The 13,950-nt window shown below is 46.3% G+C and overlaps 4 non-coding genes across 4 annotated transcripts; all 4 read right to left on the bottom strand.

The window, feature by feature from the left end:
* Positions 1–5,525: 5,525 nt before the first annotated feature.
* Positions 5,526–5,597, bottom strand: TRNAH-GUG (transfer RNA histidin (anticodon GUG)). The gene has a single exon. It is a non-coding gene; the product is annotated as a tRNA-His (tRNA).
* Positions 5,598–7,995: 2,398 nt separating this feature from the next.
* On the bottom strand, positions 7,996–8,067 carry TRNAH-GUG (transfer RNA histidin (anticodon GUG)). The gene has a single exon. It is a non-coding gene; the product is annotated as a tRNA-His (tRNA).
* A 2,398-nt stretch (positions 8,068–10,465) lies between these two features.
* TRNAH-GUG (transfer RNA histidin (anticodon GUG)) lies at positions 10,466–10,537 on the bottom strand. Its single transcript has one exon. It is a non-coding gene; the product is annotated as a tRNA-His (tRNA).
* A 2,398-nt stretch (positions 10,538–12,935) lies between these two features.
* Positions 12,936–13,007, bottom strand: TRNAH-GUG (transfer RNA histidin (anticodon GUG)). The gene has a single exon. It is a non-coding gene; the product is annotated as a tRNA-His (tRNA).
* Between the last annotated feature and the right edge of the window lie 943 nt (positions 13,008–13,950).

The following is a 13,950-nucleotide window of genomic DNA, read 5'->3' as shown; positions in this document are numbered from 1 at the left end:
GGACAATACAGATCAGATTGACTTGAAAGGTCCTTTCACGCGACTACAGAATGCCTCTCATTCCACTAAAAGATACTCCAGTGCCTACAATAGCCTAGGACTAGACTATGAGTCCCAATGTAGAAAGACCACAAGTCCACAGATATGCCTGTTTATTTAAACATCTGTATTATCATCAGCGTGTGACTGTAAAGGCGGGACCTCGCGCTCTCTGTAACGCGCTCCATTGGCAACATCAGTTAAATGTCGTTGGTTCAATCCCTCGCGGATGTTGTTTTTATTCCCATTTGTAACTGGGAAATACTGTCGCTGCAATACATATGTCTTAATCAAGCTAGTGGTTATTGACGTAAATGGCAGTGTTATAATGTTTCATGTACTGCAAATGTCACCACATAATGCGCTCTTAATTAGATTTGGTTGAAATACATTACAGTCACCCGATGAAAAAGTGTGCAAAGAGCATTAAAGAAACAAAAGGTTCATAACAGTAACAGGACATATCGAATTGTTTCAGTCCTCCACAGAGATTGCCAATGTATTAATGGAAATTCTAAAATATCTGCCCAACTGCCGTGACATTGCCACACCGCAATGCCGTGACTCGGATTCGAACCGAGGTTGCTGCGGCCACAACGCAGAGTACTAACTCACGGCGAGCTACTTGGGCTACTACAATGTGACGTTCCACCTCTATCATAAGCTGTAATCCATCTGTGATGTCATGACTCATGTTTGAATTAAAGGTTGGTTGTGATGTTATCCATGAGAATAAGTGGACACCTGATCCCCAGTCACTTATTTAAGATCTCAATAATCAAGTCAGAATCCAAATGAAAGTCATCAAAGTGGAGCCAATTAGAAATAATATAGTTACACAAACCTGGCAATGGTGCGGCAGCCAGGGCCGATAATGGCCCGCCAGCCTGAGAGCAGGAAAGTGTGAGAGCAGTGATGGTCTTGTGAGAGTTTACAGCTGTTATTGACCCTGTCCCCTTCCATTGCAGAGTTTTCTCCCTATAAGAAGTGCAGAGGCTCCCTCCGGGGTGCTAATAGTACATTTCTTTTTTTGCGCAGGAGAAGTGCTCTTCACCAATTGCACGTGCCAAATCACCCGAAGGCCACCACCATAAAATTCAGGCATTCATGTTCATGCGTCCTCCATGTTATGTCCTTATAAAGGGATGCATGTTCATGATGACTCCATGTCACACCTGCATACAAGGATGTATGTTCATGCCGCCTCGTTCTCTTGGCTTCATACAGGGATTTTATCTCCTCCCTGTCTCACCCTCATGCAGGGATGCATGACCAATGCTCCTTCCCTTCTCGCCCGCATACATGGATGCACGTTCATGTCTCCTCGTTCTCTCGGCTTCATACAGGGATTTTATCTCCTCCCTGTCTCACCCTCAGGAAGGGATGCATGACCAATGCTCCTTCCCGTCTCGCCCGCATACATGGATGCACGTTCACGCCTCCTCCTTCTCTCGGCTTCATACGGGGATCATATCTCCTCCCTGTCTCACCCTCATGCAGGGATGCATGACCAATGCTCCTTCCTGTCTCGCCCGCATACATGGATGCACGTTCACGCCTCCTCCTTCTCTCGGCTTCATACAGGGATCATATCTCCTCCCTGTCTCACCCTCATGCAGGCATGCATGACCAATGCTCCTTCCCTTCTCGCCTGCATACATGGATGCACGTTCACGCCTCCTCCTTCTCTCGGCTTCATACGGGGATCATATCTCCTCCCTGTCTCACCCTCATGCAGGGATGCATGACCAATGCTCCTTCCTGTCTCGCCCGCATACATGGCTGCACGTTCACGCCTCCTCCTTCTCTCGGCTTCATACGGGGATCATATCTCCTCCCTGTCTCACCCTCATGCAGGGATGCATGACCAATGCTCCTTCCCTTCTCGCCTGCATACATGGATGCACGTTCACGCCTCCTCCTTCTCTCGGCTTCATACGGGGATCATATCTCCTCAATGTCTCACCCTCACTTCCAACATGTGTAACTTCTTGTTCTCTTTGACGTCTGGGGCATGGGTGGCTACTGCACAGCTCTAGATGTCGCCCACCTGCAAGGTGCTATTGAAAGCACTTTTCCACATTGGACGTGCTATATTAACCCCCTCTCCCCAAATACAATAAAAATAAAGAAATATATGTGCTTCCATAATGTCTACCTTCTAATGTTTCATATGTGTAAGCACATTGTCCTCCTCCTGACCACATTCTAAAACTATGTGCAAATTGTTCCTTCCATAAACTGTAACTTCCTTGGCCCTTTATTTATAATGACTGTTATACTCTCTCTCTTTCCGCCACAGTATAAAAAAGCCTAGCACACCTCATGATTGGACTAAGAAATTCCTGTCATTTAGTTGGAAATGATTTTCCCATTATCCCCAAAAACTCCTCACTGTGTCTAAGAACGCTTTTTTTCGCAGGACAATACAGATCAGATTGACTTGAAAGGTCCTTTCACGCGACTACAGAATGCCTCTCATTCCACTAAAAGATACTCCATTGCCTACAATAGCCTAGGACTAGACTATGAGTCCCAATGTAGAAAGACCACAAGTCCACAGATATGCCTGTTTATTTAAACATCTGTATTATCATCAGCGTGTGACTGTAAAGACGGGACCTCGCGCTCTCTGTAACGCGCTCCATTGGCAACATCAGTTAAATGTCGTTGGTTCAATCCCTCGCGGATGTTGTTTTTATTCCCATTTGTAACTGGGAAATACTGTCGCTGCAATACATATGTCTTAATCAAGCTAGTGGTTATTGACGTAAATGGCAGTGTTATAATGTTTCATGTACTGCAAATGTCACCACATAATGCGCTCTTAATTAGATTTGGTTGAAATACATTACAGTCACCCGATGAAAAAGTGTGCAAAGAGCATTAAAGAAACAAAAGGTTCATAACAGTAACAGGACATATCGAATTGTTTCAGTCCTCCACAGAGATTGCCAATGTATTAATGGAAATTCTAAAATATCTGCCCAACTGCCGTGACATTGCCTCACCGCAATGCCGTGACTCAGATTCGAACCGAGGTTGTTGCGGGCACAACGCAGAGTACTAACCACTATACGATCACGGCGAGCTACTTGGGCTACTACAATGTGACGTTCCACCTCTATCATAAGCTGTAATCCATCTGTGATGTCATGACTCATGTTTGAATTAAAGGTTGGTTGTGATGTTATCCATGAGAATAAGTGGACACCTGATCCCCAGTCACTTATTTAAGATCTCAATAATCAAGTCAGAATCCAAATGAAAGTCATCAAAGTGGAGCCAATTAGAAATAATATAGTTACACAAACCTGGCAATGGTGCGGCAGCCAGGGCCGATAATGGCCCGCCAGCCTGAGAGCAGGAAAGTGTGAGAGCAGTGATGGTCTTGTGAGAGTTTACAGCTGTTATTGACCCTGTCCCCTTCCATTGCAGAGTTTTCTCCCTATAAGAAGTGCAGAGGCTCCCTCCGGGGTGCTAATAGTACATTTCTTTTTTTGCGCAGGAGAAGTGCTCTTCACCAATTGCACGTGCCAAATCACCCGAAGGCCACCACCATAAAATTCAGGCATTCATGTTCATGCGTCCTCCATGTTATGTCCTTATAAAGGGATGCATGTTCATGATGACTCCATGTCACACCTGCATACAAGGATGTATGTTCATGCCGCCTCGTTCTCTTGGCTTCATACAGGGATTTTATCTCCTCCCTGTCTCACCCTCATGCAGGGATGCATGACCAATGCTCCTTCCCTTCTCGCCCGCATACATGGATGCACGTTCATGTCTCCTCGTTCTCTCGGCTTCATACAGGGATTTTATCTCCTCCCTGTCTCACCCTCAGGAAGGGATGCATGACCAATGCTCCTTCCCGTCTCGCCCGCATACATGGATGCACGTTCACGCCTCCTCCTTCTCTCGGCTTCATACGGGGATCATATCTCCTCCCTGTCTCACCCTCATGCAGGGATGCATGACCAATGCTCCTTCCTGTCTCGCCCGCATACATGGATGCACGTTCACGCCTCCTCCTTCTCTCGGCTTCATACAGGGATCATATCTCCTCCCTGTCTCACCCTCATGCAGGCATGCATGACCAATGCTCCTTCCCTTCTCGCCTGCATACATGGATGCACGTTCACGCCTCCTCCTTCTCTCGGCTTCATACGGGGATCATATCTCCTCCCTGTCTCACCCTCATGCAGGGATGCATGACCAATGCTCCTTCCTGTCTCGCCCGCATACATGGCTGCACGTTCACGCCTCCTCCTTCTCTCGGCTTCATACGGGGATCATATCTCCTCCCTGTCTCACCCTCATGCAGGGATGCATGACCAATGCTCCTTCCCTTCTCGCCTGCATACATGGATGCACGTTCACGCCTCCTCCTTCTCTCGGCTTCATACGGGGATCATATCTCCTCAATGTCTCACCCTCACTTCCAACATGTGTAACTTCTTGTTCTCTTTGACGTCTGGGGCATGGGTGGCTACTGCACAGCTCTAGATGTCGCCCACCTGCAAGGTGCTATTGAAAGCACTTTTCCACATTGGACGTGCTATATTAACCCCCTCTCCCCAAATACAATAAAAATAAAGAAATATATGTGCTTCCATAATGTCTACCTTCTAATGTTTCATATGTGTAAGCACATTGTCCTCCTCCTGACCACATTCTAAAACTATGTGCAAATTGTTCCTTCCATAAACTGTAACTTCCTTGGCCCTTTATTTATAATGACTGTTATACTCTCTCTCTTTCCGCCACAGTATAAAAAAGCCTAGCACACCTCATGATTGGACTAAGAAATTCCTGTCATTTAGTTGGAAATGATTTTCCCATTATCCCCAAAAACTCCTCACTGTGTCTCAGAACGCTTTTTTTCACAGGACAATACAGATCAGATTGACTTGAAAGGTCCTTTCACGCGACTACAGAATGCCTCTCATTCCACTAAAAGATACTCCAGTGCCTACAATAGCCTAGGACTAGACTATGAGTCCCAATGTAGAAAGACCACAAGTCCACAGATATGCCTGTTTATTTAAACATCTGTATTATCATCAGCGTGTGACTGTAAAGGCGGGACCTCGCGCTCTCTGTAACGCGCTCCATTGGCAACATCAGTTAAATGTCGTTGGTTCAATCCCTCGCGGATGTTGTTTTTATTCCCATTTGTAACTGGGAAATACTGTCGCTGCAATACATATGTCTTAATCAAGCTAGTGGTTATTGACGTAAATGGCAGTGTTATAATGTTTCATGTACTGCAAATGTCACCACATAATGCGCTCTTAATTAGATTTGGTTGAAATACATTACAGTCACCCGATGAAAAAGTGTGCAAAGAGCATTAAAGAAACAAAAGGTTCATAACAGTAACAGGACATATCGAATTGTTTCAGTCCTCCACAGAGATTGCCAATGTATTAATGGAAATTCTAAAATATCTGCCCAACTGCCGTGACATTGCCTCACCGCAATGCCGTGACTCGGATTCGAACCGAGGTTGCTGCGGCCACAACGCAGAGTACTAACCACTATACGATCACGGCGAGCTACTTGGGCTACTACAATGTGACGTTCCACCTCTATCATAAGCTGTAATCCATCTGTGATGTCATGACTCATGTTTGAATTAAAGGTTGGTTGTGATGTTATCCATGAGAATAAGTGGACACCTGATCCCCAGTCACTTATTTAAGATCTCAATAATCAAGTCAGAATCCAAATGAAAGTCATCAAAGTGGAGCCAATTAGAAATAATATAGTTACACAAACCTGGCAATGGTGCGGCAGCCAGGGCCGATAATGGCCCGCCAGCCTGAGAGCAGGAAAGTGTGAGAGCAGTGATGGTCTTGTGAGAGTTTACAGCTGTTATTGACCCTGTCCCCTTCCATTGCAGAGTTTTCTCCCTATAAGAAGTGCAGAGGCTCCCTCCGGGGTGCTAATAGTACATTTCTTTTTTTGCGCAGGAGAAGTGCTCTTCACCAATTGCACGTGCCAAATCACCCGAAGGCCACCACCATAAAATTCAGGCATTCATGTTCATGCGTCCTCCATGTTATGTCCTTATAAAGGGATGCATGTTCATGATGACTCCATGTCACACCTGCATACAAGGATGCATGTTCATGCCGCCTCGTTCTCTTGGCTTCATACAGGGATTTTATCTCCTCCCTGTCTCACCCTCATGCAGGGATGCATGACCAATGCTCCTTCCCTTCTCGCCCGCATACATGGATGCACGTTCATGTCTCCTCGTTCTCTCGGCTTCATACAGGGATTTTATCTCCTCCCTGTCTCACCCTCAGGAAGGGATGCATGACCAATGCTCCTTCCCATCTCGCCCGCATACATGGATGCACGTTCACGCCTCCTCCTTCTCTCGGCTTCATACGGGGATCATATCTCCTCCCTGTCTCACCCTCATGCAGGGATGCATGACCAATGCTCCTTCCTGTCTCGCCCGCATACATGGATGCACGTTCACGCCTCCTCCTTCTCTCGGCTTCATACAGGGATCATATCTCCTCCCTGTCTCACCCTCATGCAGGCATGCATGACCAATGCTCCTTCCCTTCTCGCCTGCATACATGGATGCACGTTCACGCCTCCTCCTTCTCTCGGCTTCATACGGGGATCATATCTCCTCCCTGTCTCACCCTCATGCAGGGATGCATGACCAATGCTCCTTCTTGTCTCGCCCGCATACATGGCTGCACGTTCACGCCTCCTCCTTCTCTCGGCTTCATACGGGGATCATATCTCCTCCCTGTCTCACCCTCATGCAGGGATGCATGACCAATGCTCCTTCCCTTCTCGCCTGCATACATGGATGCACGTTCACGCCTCCTCCTTCTCTCGGCTTCATACGGGGATCATATCTCCTCAATGTCTCACCCTCACTTCCAACATGTGTAACTTCTTGTTCTCTTTGACGTCTGGGGCATGGGTGGCTACTGCACAGCTCTAGATGTCGCCCACCTGCAAGGTGCTATTGAAAGCACTTTTCCACATTGGACGTGCTATATTAACCCCCTCTCCCCAAATACAATAAAAATAAAGAAATATATGTGCTTCCATAATGTCTACCTTCTAATGTTTCATATGTGTAAGCACATTGTCCTCCTCCTGACCACATTCTAAAACTATGTGCAAATTGTTCCTTCCATAAACTGTAACTTCCTTGGCCCTTTATTTATAATGACTGTTATACTCTCTCTCTTTCCGCCACAGTATAAAAAAGCCTAGCACACCTCATGATTGGACTAAGAAATTCCTGTCATTTAGTTGGAAATGATTTTCCCATTATCCCCAAAAACTCCTCACTGTGTCTAAGAACGCTTTTTTTCGCAGGACAATACAGATCAGATTGACTTGAAAGGTCCTTTCACGCGACTACAGAATGCCTCTCATTCCACTAAAAGATACTCCAGTGCCTACAATAGCCTAGGACTAGACTATGAGTCCCAATGTAGAAAGACCACAAGTCCACAGATATGCCTGTTTATTTAAACATCTGTATTATCATCAGCGTGTGACTGTAAAGGCGGGACCTCGCGCTCTCTGTAACGCGCTCCATTGGCAACATCAGTTAAATGTCGTTGGTTCAATCCCTCGCGGATGTTGTTTTTATTCCCATTTGTAACTGGGAAATACTGTCGCTGCAATACATATGTCTTAATCAAGCTAGTGGTTATTGACGTAAATGGCAGTGTTATAATGTTTCATGTACTGCAAATGTCACCACATAATGCGCTCTTAATTAGATTTGGTTGAAATACATTACAGTCACCCGATGAAAAAGTGTGCAAAGAGCATTAAAGAAACAAAAGGTTCATAACAGTAACAGGACATATCGAATTGTTTCAGTCCTCCACAGAGATTGCCAATGTATTAATGGAAATTCTAAAATATCTGCCCAACTGCCGTGACATTGCCTCACCGCAATGCCGTGACTCGGATTCGAACCGAGGTTGCTGCGGCCACAACGCAGAGTACTAACCACTATACGATCACGGCGAGCTACTTGGGCTACTACAATGTGACGTTCCACCTCTATCATAAGCTGTAATCCATCTGTGATGTCATGACTCATGTTTGAATTAAAGGTTGGTTGTGATGTTATCCATGAGAATAAGTGGACACCTGATCCCCAGTCACTTATTTAAGATCTCAATAATCAAGTCAGAATCCAAATGAAAGTCATCAAAGTGGAGCCAATTAGAAATAATATAGTTACACAAACCTGGCAATGGTGCGGCAGCCAGGGCCGATAATGGCCCGCCAGCCTGAGAGCAGGAAAGTGTGAGAGCAGTGATGGTCTTGTGAGAGTTTACAGCTGTTATTGACCCTGTCCCCTTCCATTGCAGAGTTTTCTCCCTATAAGAAGTGCAGAGGCTCCCTCCGGGGTGCTAATAGTACATTTCTTTTTTTGCGCAGGAGAAGTGCTCTTCACCAATTGCACGTGCCAAATCACCCGAAGGCCACCACCATAAAATTCAGGCATTCATGTTCATGCGTCCTCCATGTTATGTCCTTATAAAGGGATGCATGTTCATGATGACTCCATGTCACACCTGCATACAAGGATGTATGTTCATGCCGCCTCGTTCTCTTGGCTTCATACAGGGATTTTATCTCCTCCCTGTCTCACCCTCATGCAGGGATGCATGACCAATGCTCCTTCCCTTCTCGCCCGCATACATGGATGCACGTTCATGTCTCCTCGTTCTCTCGGCTTCATACAGGGATTTTATCTCCTCCCTGTCTCACCCTCAGGAAGGGATGCATGACCAATGCTCCTTCCCGTCTCGCCCGCATACATGGATGCACGTTCACGCCTCCTCCTTCTCTCGGCTTCATACGGGGATCATATCTCCTCCCTGTCTCACCCTCATGCAGGGATGCATGACCAATGCTCCTTCCTGTCTCGCCCGCATACATGGATGCACGTTCACGCCTCCTCCTTCTCTCGGCTTCATACAGGGATCATATCTCCTCCCTGTCTCACCCTCATGCAGGCATGCATGACCAATGCTCCTTCCCTTCTCGCCTGCATACATGGATGCACGTTCACGCCTCCTCCTTCTCTCGGCTTCATACGGGGATCATATCTCCTCCCTCTCTCACCCTCATGCAGGGATGCATGACTAATGCTCCTTCCTGTCTCGCCCGCATACATGGCTGCACGTTCACGCCTCCTCCTTCTCTCGGCTTCATACGGGGATCATATCTCCTCCCTGTCTCACCCTCATGCAGGGATGCATGACCAATGCTCCTTCCCTTCTCGCCTGCATACATGGATGCACGTTCACGCCTCCTCCTTCTCTCGGCTTCATACGGGGATCATATCTCCTCAATGTCTCACCCTCACTTCCAACATGTGTAACTTCTTGTTCTCTTTGACGTCTGGGGCATGGGTGGCTACTGCACAGCTCTAGATGTCGCCCACCTGCAAGGTGCTATTGAAAGCACTTTTCCACATTGGACGTGCTATATTAACCCCCTCTCCCCAAATACAATAAAAATAAAGAAATATATGTGCTTCCATAATGTCTACCTTCTAATGTTTCATATGTGTAAGCACATTGTCCTCCTCCTGACCACATTCTAAAACTATGTGCAAATTGTTCCTTCCATAAACTGTAACTTCCTTGGCCCTTTATTTATAATGACTGTTATACTCTCTCTCTTTCCGCCACAGTATAAAAAAGCCTAGCACACCTCATGATTGGACTAAGAAATTCCTGTCATTTAGTTGGAAATGATTTTCCCATTATCCCCAAAAACTCCTCACTGTGTCTCAGAACGCTTTTTTTCACAGGACAATACAGATCAGATTGACTTGAAAGGTCCTTTCACGCGACTACAGAATGCCTCTCATTCCACTAAAAGATACTCCAGTGCCTACAATAGCCTAGGACTAGACTATGAGTCCCAATGTAGAAAGACCACAAGTCCACAGATATGCCTGTTTATTTAAACATCTGTATTATCATCAGCGTGTGACTGTAAAGGCGGGACCTCGCGCTCTCTGTAACGCGCTCCATTGGCAACATCAGTTAAATGTCGTTGGTTCAATCCCTCGCGGATGTTGTTTTTATTCCCATTTGTAACTGGGAAATACTGTCGCTGCAATACATATGTCTTAATCAAGCTAGTGGTTATTGACGTAAATGGCAGTGTTATAATGTTTCATGTACTGCAAATGTCACCACATAATGCGCTCTTAATTAGATTTGGTTGAAATACATTACAGTCACCCGATGAAAAAGTGTGCAAAGAGCATTAAAGAAACAAAAGGTTCATAACAGTAACAGGACATATCGAATTGTTTCAGTCCTCCACAGAGATTGCCAATGTATTAATGGAAATTCTAAAATATCTGCCCAACTGCCGTGACATTGCCTCACCGCAATGCCGTGACTCGGATTCGAACCGAGGTTGCTGCGGCCACAACGCAGAGTACTAACCACTATACGATCACGGCGAGCTACTTGGGCTACTACAATGTGACGTTCCACCTCTATCATAAGCTGTAATCCATCTGTGATGTCATGACTCATGTTTGAATTAAAGGTTGGTTGTGATGTTATCCATGAGAATAAGTGGACACCTGATCCCCAGTCACTTATTTAAGATCTCAATAATCAAGTCAGAATCCAAATGAAAGTCATCAAAGTGGAGCCAATTAGAAATAATATAGTTACACAAACCTGGCAATGGTGCGGCAGCCAGGGCCGATAATGGCCCGCCAGCCTGAGAGCAGGAAAGTGTGAGAGCAGTGATGGTCTTGTGAGAGTTTACAGCTGTTATTGACCCTGTCCCCTTCCATTGCAGAGTTTTCTCCCTATAAGAAGTGCAGAGGCTCCCTCCGGGGTGCTAATAGTACATTTCTTTTTTTGCGCAGGAGAAGTGCTCTTCACCAATTGCACGTGCCAAATCACCCGAAGGCCACCACCATAAAATTCAGGCATTCATGTTCATGCGTCCTCCATGTTATGTCCTTATAAAGGGATGCATGTTCATGATGACTCCATGTCACACCTGCATACAAGGATGCATGTTCATGCCGCCTCGTTCTCTTGGCTTCATACAGGGATTTTATCTCCTCCCTGTCTCACCCTCATGCAGGGATGCATGACCAATGCTCCTTCCCTTCTCGCCCGCATACATGGATGCACGTTCATGTCTCCTCGTTCTCTCGGCTTCATACAGGGATTTTATCTCCTCCCTGTCTCACCCTCAGGAAGGGATGCATGACCAATGCTCCTTCCCGTCTCGCCCGCATACATGGATGCACGTTCACGCCTCCTCCTTCTCTCGGCTTCATACGGGGATCATATCTCCTCCCTGTCTCACCCTCATGCAGGGATGCATGACCAATGCTCCTTCCTGTCTCGCCCGCATACATGGATGCACGTTCACGCCTCCTCCTTCTCTCGGCTTCATACAGGGATCATATCTCCTCCCTGTCTCACCCTCATGCAGGCATGCATGACCAATGCTCCTTCCCTTCTCGCCTGCATACATGGATGCACGTTCACGCCTCCTCCTTCTCTCGGCTTCATACGGGGATCATATCTCCTCCCTGTCTCACCCTCATGCAGGGATGCATGACCAATGCTCCTTCCTGTCTCGCCCGCATACATGGCTGCACGTTCACGCCTCCTCCTTCTCTCGGCTTCATACGGGGATCATATCTCCTCCCTGTCTCACCCTCATGCAGGGATGCATGACCAATGCTCCTTCCCTTCTCGCCTGCATACATGGATGCACGTTCACGCCTCCTCCTTCTCTCGGCTTCATACGGGGATCATATCTCCTCAATGTCTCACCCTCACTTCCAACATGTGTAACTTCTTGTTCTCTTTGACGTCTGGGGCATGGGTGGCTACTGCACAGCTCTAGATGTCGCCCACCTGCAAGGTGCTATTGAAAGCACTTTTCCACATTGGACGTGCTATATTAACCCCCTCTCCCCAAATACAATAAAAATAAAGAAATATATGTGCTTCCATAATGTCTACCTTCTAATGTTTCATATGTGTAAGCACATTGTCCTCCTCCTGACCACATTCTAAAACTATGTGCAAATTGTTCCTTCCATAAACTGTAACTTCCTTGGCCCTTTATTTATAATGACTGTTATACTCTCTCTCTTTCCGCCACAGTATAAAAAAGCCTAGCACACCTCATGATTGGACTAAGAAATTCCTGTCATTTAGTTGGAAATGATTTTCCCATTATCCCCAAAAACTCCTCACTGTGTCTAAGAACGCTTTTTTTCACAGGACAATACAGATCAGATTGACTTGAAAGGTCCTTTCACGCGACTACAGAATGCCTCTCATTCCACTAAAAGATACTCCAGTGCCTACAATAGCCTAGGACTAGACTATGAGTCCCAATGTAGAAAGACCACAAGTCCACAGATATGCCTGTTTATTTAAACATCTGTATTATCATCAGCGTGTGACTGTAAAGGCGGGACCTCGCGCTCTCTGTAACGCGCTCCATTGGCAACATCAGTTAAATGTCGTTGGTTCAATCCCTCGCGGATGTTGTTTTTATTCCCATTTGTAACTGGGAAATACTGTCGCTGCAATACATATGTCTTAATCAAGCTAGTGGTTATTGACGTAAATGGCAGTGTTATAATGTTTCATGTACTGCAAATGTCACCACATAATGCGCTCTTAATTAGATTTGGTTGAAATACATTACAGTCACCCGATGAAAAAGTGTGCAAAGAGCATTAAAGAAACAAAAGGTTCATAACAGTAACAGGACATATCGAATTGTTTCAGTCCTCCACAGAGATTGCCAATGTATTAATGGAAATTCTAAAATATCTGCCCAACTGCCGTGACATTGCCTCACCGCAATGCCGTGACTCGGATTCGAACCGAGGTTGCTGCGGCCACAACGCAGAGTACTAACCACTATACGATCACGGCGAGCTACTTGGGCTACTACAATGTGACGTTCCACCTCTATCATAAGCTGTAATCCATCTGTGATGTCATGACTCATGTTTGAATTAAAGGTTGGTTGTGATGTTATCCATGAGAATAAGTGGACACCTGATCCCCAGTCACTTATTTAAGATCTCAATAATCAAGTCAGAATCCAAATGAAAGTCATCAAAGTGGAGCCAATTAGAAATAATATAGTTACACAAACCTGGCAATGGTGCGGCAGCCAGGGCCGATAATGGCCCGCCAGCCTGAGAGCAGGAAAGTGTGAGAGCAGTGATGGTCTTGTGAGAGTTTACAGCTGTTATTGACCCTGTCCCCTTCCATTGCAGAGTTTTCTCCCTATAAGAAGTGCAGAGGCTCCCTCCGGGGTGCTAATAGTACATTTCTTTTTTTGCGCAGGAGAAGTGCTCTTCACCAATTGCACGTGCCAAATCACCCGAAGGCCACCACCATAAAATTCAGGCATTCATGTTCATGCGTCCTCCATGTTATGTCCTTATAAAGGGATGCATGTTCATGATGACTCCATGTCACACCTGCATACAAGGATGTATGTTCATGCCGCCTCGTTCTCTTGGCTTCATACAGGGATTTTATCTCCTCCCTGTCTCACCCTCATGCAGGGATGCATGACCAATGCTCCTTCCCTTCTCGCCCGCATACATGGATGCACGTTCATGTCTCCTCGTTCTCTCGGCTTCATACAGGGATTTTATCTCCTCCCTGTCTCACCCTCAGGAAGGGATGCATGACCAATGCTCCTTCCCGTCTCGCCCGCATACATGGATGCACGTTCACGCCTCCTCCTTCTCTCGGCTTCATACGGGGATCATATCTCCTCCCTGTCTCACCCTCATGCAGGGATGCATGACCAATGCTCCTTCCTGTCTCACCCTCATGCAGGCATGCATGACCAATGCTC

The sequence above is a fragment of the Ambystoma mexicanum genome (genome assembly GCF_040938575.1).
Source record: "Ambystoma mexicanum isolate Mex_15411 chromosome 12 unlocalized genomic scaffold, UKY_AmexF1_1 Mex_chr12_unloc.1, whole genome shotgun sequence".
In the NCBI taxonomy this organism is placed as follows: Eukaryota; Metazoa; Chordata; class Amphibia; order Caudata; family Ambystomatidae; genus Ambystoma; species Ambystoma mexicanum.
Note: the sequence above shows the minus strand (reverse complement) of the source record. Positions and strands in the feature narration are given on the sequence as shown.